The sequence below is a fragment of the Glandiceps talaboti genome, chromosome 9, assembly GCF_964340395.1.
Source record: "Glandiceps talaboti chromosome 9, keGlaTala1.1, whole genome shotgun sequence".
Lineage (NCBI taxonomy): Eukaryota > Metazoa > Hemichordata > Enteropneusta > Spengelidae > Glandiceps > Glandiceps talaboti.
The window spans coordinates 16,527,951-16,534,687 of NC_135557.1; positions in this window are offsets into that span (position 1 = coordinate 16,527,951).

A 6,737-nucleotide genomic window follows, 5' to 3' on the forward strand; every position below is an offset into this window, starting at 1 on the left:
CAAACACATCAGCTAAAATTTGACTTACTACACACGTCTCATTGACAAGCTGTTATTTCTATCTATCTCAGGTAGTCTTTTCCGTACATACCGAGACATCCACTATACTAGACAAGGTGCAGGGGTAAATTTTCTGTAGCCTCAACTGTATTATTTCGTGCTTGGGAGTTTTTTTGTGGTATATGAAACTGAATCCGAGGCTCATGATTCTGAATCTGAGACCAACTTTACACAACACCTGCCTATCCTGATTCCACGAATAGGTAAAACCAATGCTATAACTTAAGTCGTTGTAATTAAAACAAAGAGATCAATAGTGCATAAATGTTTTTTTGTGTGTTAAAAAGTTATCAAACATTTGAGAAGAACCAAAAGGCATTGGTTCGCAGGGAGACATCGTATTCATAATAGAATGCAGTCATGTCATCTTGATTTTCCATGCTTACCTTTTGATTGCAAGCTCATCGTTTCCATACTTTTGTCAGATGTCAATTTATATCTGATTAACCTTTATTCTTTTTACGCTTTTGACAGATTCCTCATCTTGTCTCGTCATCTGTATTCCATGATGGCGGTTTTAGATTTTCTAATACCTGTACCTCAGCCTACGTTTAACTTATTAAGCGATCATTGCACGTTTCTATATTCTTCTACAGACAGGTAATAACACTGGTTTCACCTAATAATTTACTAAGTATAATAATCTATTTACCATTTTTGTAAAGTTGTGTGTCGTTGTATCGAGATCCTGTATAGATGCCAGTGGCTTGCTGAATAAGATGACGTGCCCACGTGTTTCCTGAGTTAGGAAAGCTTGCCAGTGCAACCATAGGATATGTGTGATTTGGTGCGAAGGATATAGTGCAGTTCGGTGGATATTCTGAAATGATCATATCAATATTAGTTGATTGAGGTCGGGGTGTGGTGGGTTGGGGGAGGATACACCTAAAATCACCATTCATAAAAGTTCCAATTCACTATGCACCAGTATCTCCGGATTTGAATTCACGTTCACCAAATATTAATGAAAATGCACCATTCACTGAAATTTCTAGAGTGAATTCCCCATATCAATCCTGTATTTCTAAATTGTTTACACACGTGTGTTTAAGTCGTATCGAACCAGTGACTCATGTTCATCACAACCATTGTAGTACAGATCATAATTTCTCTATTTTCTTTCATTTAGAGTCAGCATTTTACAAAAAAAAAAGTTTGCCGAGAAATAGTGGATGCGGAAACTGACATCAACTTATTAAGACAATATAACACTGTTCTACCAATCTGTAATGGCTGTACATCAGTTGACAAGAAACCAATAACACAGAATCCATATGGAAAACAACAGAAAACATAACTGTCTTAACTAAACACTCACATGAAATCGAAAACATTTAAAAAATCAAATAGCATATAGTGCAATGAAACCAAATGTATAACAATCCACATAACACTGTAAAGGGAATAAAGAAGGTACATAGCCATGTCCTGCAATGCCTGCACTGCAGGTTTCAATTGATCCGATCCCACATTTGGGAAATCACCCGTACACTGTTATTTCAACATTTGCGTATGAGACAGGACACAAGAAGTATGGATTTACACTGGTACGGTTTCCAATTTGTTGAAAAAAACTCTTCGAAAATTCATGTTTAGCTTCGCAAAACATCCCGTAAAACACACAAACGTTGGGTCCGGCGTTCTAGGCATTTCTACCTAATCATTTTATGATTTCATTTTTTTCATGCTCCCTCTCCACATGACTCGCATAATGCAGCTGTAAATAACAAGGGACAGCATAAAGAATTATCACATTAACACGTGTAAATCGTCACCTGTGTGACGTCAAACAGGACAGATCAAAAAGCAGAATCACCCCCGTTCTACCGAACTTGTTTTGAGAATGACATGTCCCTGCTATTCTATGCTATGATCACATTATCATAATATTTATGTACTTTAAAAACTGGTAAATGAACATATTACTTTGTATACATCCTTGGGTGGTACAAATCTGATATGCAGATGTACTTTTATTAATCTAAAAATCATGTAAATGATCGATGACGATTTGTGTATGTAGCAGCCGGTAGCTTACTTTCATCGAGATAATATAAGAGCTCGAACTCCCGACGATATTGTGGTGGAATCGACATGTACACAAATCACCCTCAGTGACTGATCTGGTCTGTGAGTTGCCTTGTTTTTAGCAGTCCATGGGCGCGTTCGGTAGACAAAATGCTCGCGGACGTTTCGAAACGTGTTGTTCATGAACTACTGATTGTCATAGTTTTTCGGCGGTGACCCGGGATGAAGGAACAAGGAAGATTTAGGTGACTCGCCAAAATCCAAGATGGCGGCCACAAATTCTCATTTCATTGGCGAACTTGAGTTTCTGTGTAGGATTACTTAAAGCTCATTAGTTTTGATTCACCTCTGCAAAAAATTTCATGGAATTTGTCATTTACAATCGACCATGGTATACGTATTTAGAAATACAATTACTCGTCGGCATAATGGGACGATCGATTTGACGTACGTTGAGAAATGCAAGATAAACTTTGGGGCAGGTCACAGGTCAAAGATCACTAAGAATACTATATGTATAAACAACACGCCTTTTTAGGCATTCTTGCATCCTGACAGTGCTGCAATGGTGTCATTTAACTATGTGCACTGTCTTTTCAGTGATGAGTGCTGAATGGTGTACACACAATGCTGCGATCTTCTGTTTGAATGTGCCGCCATCTTTTGTTTTTCACGTGCAACATGCATATACTGTTCACAAGAGGGTCAGGTTGACCTGGCCAAACACATGACAAAACTTTTGGCTACCTAATGCACCCCATGTGTGTGCATGCATGGAGCTGGCACATGGTGACCACGTGTGTGGATGGTCCACAGACAGATCATGTGATCTGAGTCTTGAGGGGCGATTCCCTAGTCGACACACAGCAGCCTACCCATGCCAGGCACTGTGAACAGCTAGTTTTGGTGTGATCGGCATAGTCCATATTTCTTGTAGATCTCATCCCAAAATCTTGTGTTTGTGAGGAATAAGGGTTGTCTCAAGGCGGTAGTTCACACTCACAGTGTTAGCTGCTGTACTCTTAATGTGTCAGGAAATACTACAGAGCCGACATTGGTCATCGAAGTTTAGCCTGGTTACTGGGACAACACCCAATTCCACTATATTAATATTATTTACAAAATTCCACAACGAATATTAAATGGCGGAACAAATGTTATATTCAGACAAGGTTTAATTTACGTTTAAAAACTAAATTTGATATTCTATGTACACCGATAATTCTGGCTTAAAAACTACACCAATCTGACCTGTGTAAGCTCGACCTCGCGACAGGTCACACGATTACGTAATTTGCATAGCCGTCGGATGCCAGTTTTTGATTCGTGATGAAGAATCTATTGCGATGAAATGTTGCAGTATTTGTAAAATTCGATTTAAAATAGTAGAAAAAATATATCGATTGTCTTAATTATGTGACAACTATATAATCCCACGAAATAAATGTTAGTTTTACGTTATAATGCTCCTTGTATGATTGCATGGACTACAAATTCCCACCTCTGGCTCGAATTTTATAAGGCCATGGAATCAAACTCGGAGCATTATGACGTAAAACTAACATCAATTTCGTGGGATTATATATTATAATCACTGCGCAGGCAAATAGACGCGTGTGTTCCTGTCTACTTACACCAAATCACACCTAATCCTTTTGTGGATACTATAGATACATGAATTAAAATCCAACCCAAAATCCCACAACAGACTGAACACTGCTTAAGGCGAAAAAAAATAATTATGTGTTTCCGATAACATTATACCTCAGAAAATAGAGTCGGTAGGTCGGGATTTTATTTTATTTTATTTTATATTTTATTTTTTAATTGTTCTTATTTTTCAAAAAATATTGCTTCGACCTAAAAAGAAGAAGAAAAATGTCGGTTAGAGTACCCCTTCTGTGATAGTTTGACGAAATATGTACAGACATCGTTGGGGAAAGAAAACAGACGTACATGTAGGTCAAGAATAATTTTTTGTTTTTGTTTTAATGTTTAAAAAAATGTTTAGGTCGGAGGCTTAAACTAAGGTCGGTCGGGTTATCGAAAACACACCTTTTTTTATTTGACCTAAATCAAAACAGCAACTCAATAAGGTCTCAAAATCCTACAGCTATTTTCAAAAATGATAGTATTGAAACTGAAAAAAATTATAAATGAAATAAATTAGGTAAAACTGAATTTCTAAATAACAATGATTGACTTGTAAAAAGTAAAAACAACAACTCAAGTTTCATCACAAATTGACTTGCTCTCAGTATCATCAGACACACACTGATTGTACAAACTCATTGGAATCATAATTGATAAATGTAAGTATGTAAATACTAAATATATAATTCATAGATTATGATGTATATACAAAATATTATAATGTAAGGTCACCCACATATACAGGCATGACAGTTTTACCCCCTAGGAAACATAGATGTGGACAGCTGTCCCACTTCAGATGAACATTACTTACCTAATTTAAATGAATGCATTCTGTTAGAGCAAAGTGTGTAGATTTTCGTTCTGCACACAATAATTGTCGTCATTAGCCAGAGTAACTAACCCCTGTACATATCTAGAGCTAACCCTGTATCTACAATATCATCGTGAGGCAGCCGGTCACAAATGAATCTACCCTGTGCGAGCTTATGGGCTTTGCCTAGTTGTGATGTTAGTCTAATTGCAGCTGTGGTTCATTCCGATACAATCCTCTATTGGGGGATTTTAAATTGTATAGAGATTTGTTGTATTTTTTAATGCTGGTATTTGTACATGTCATGTGTGTATTTGTTAGTTTGTCTTTTTTAAGTTCTACTTTTTTTTTAAATGATTTTTTTTGTGTATTTTTTTTATCAATGGGATGTTTTTGAGCGTGTTTGCGTTCTTTTCTTTTCCCTAAAGAAAGTTTAATAACAATAACAATAACAATAAATAAATAAATAATAATAATAATAATAATAATAATAAATAATAATAATAATAATAATTAACTTAAGAATAGTTTATGCGACTGATGATGAAAAAAATGTAGTTTCGAAATGATAGTAACAGGCAATGTTAGTTACGATAGATTGACTGCCTACCGTATCGTGACAGCTTTCTATAATATCATGCACATATTGAACAGCTTAACAGTGTTACTGATGCGCATGACTCACAAATCATTCTCAAATGTTCGCTTTTAAGCGTTGAAATATTGATTATCAGTTACCATTGCAGCCATTAAAATCTTCAAGTCCATGTGTAATGTTTTCATTAGAAGCCTGGTTTTACTGCACTGTGAAAGAATAGCAATGCACAGCAGTGTCCAATGTGTTAGAGACACTGTTATTGGCAGTCTAGACATAGACCCTACACCGTGGAAGGGTCTATGGTCTAGAGTTGAAATGTGTCTATCTTTGTGTCAAAACATGAGTGAAACACTAAGCTTACAACATTTTAGCTATATTTATACAACGTCTCGCTAGTTTACAACGCACGCATTTGTAGCTTGAATCTACTCACAAGGTTGTAGCTAGCGCCCACTCAAAGTTGTAGCTAGCTCCCCACTCACAAGGTTGTAGCTAGCTGCAATAATTGTAGCGTTTGATGTGATTTTGAGGTTTTTTTCGTTCCGAAGTTTAACCCGAATCAAACGCTACAATTCCTCTAACGCAAACGCAAATAGACGAGACCTCTGAACACTTCTTGGGTCTTGAAGGCTCCGTAATTAATGTTGGCGTTAGGAAATGACCGATATTTTGCCAGGTAAGGCGTAATTTAGCAGAAAAATCCGCCCAACTTTGCGATTCAAATCTGAATCGGTTCCGTCTATTTGCGTTGTAAGAGGAATTGTAGCGTTTGAAATCAAAGACTCATATGTCCATCACCATTAACTCAGTTATAAGTCTATTAATACATGCAGTATGTACAAGGATTTGTTCTGATTACCTTTGTCATTGCGTTGTTGAGTCTTAACCTTCAGAAACGAATCCATATGTTTCAAATATACACCGGTCAATACACAACAAGATAATAGCCCCACAAACCGTCTAGAAATAATATGTTTCAGCATCGTTGTTTGCAACACTTGTTTTTCTGAATATCATAAACATACAAAAGTAAGAAAGGGTCAAATCATACAAAATATTCATATATATACACTTCATCATCTGGCTAAATACAATTTCTGCATTGTGACATTGCTAATGACATTGCTTATGTTAAGAATGAAGAAGTGAAGTGAAGTGACAAATTCAATCGCCTACAAAATGAAAGTTTGGACGGAAAGGACAAGGCTTTAATAAAAACCTGTTACATTTATACCCGTCACAATAATATGATGCATCATTTTCAATCATATTTCAGAATCGATATATGATGCTATCGATTCTAAAGGTGATTGAAGATTTTATCAAACAACTTAAGGAGGTCAGCGCGTTTTCAATTATATTGCTCATTGTTCTGCGCACAATGCACTCAGGAGGTACGAAATATTAAACTAGTCTTCTGTCAATTGCTTTTGGTTCAACGAAAGGTATTTTTTTCTGCAATTGTTTTTAAAATTTAAGTGTCATCACATACAGGAGAAACAATGAATATATTATTACGTTACTGTATAATTAAGTACATTTATTGGCGTGTATAGTGAGTTTTGTTTTGTTTTCCAGTGTCGA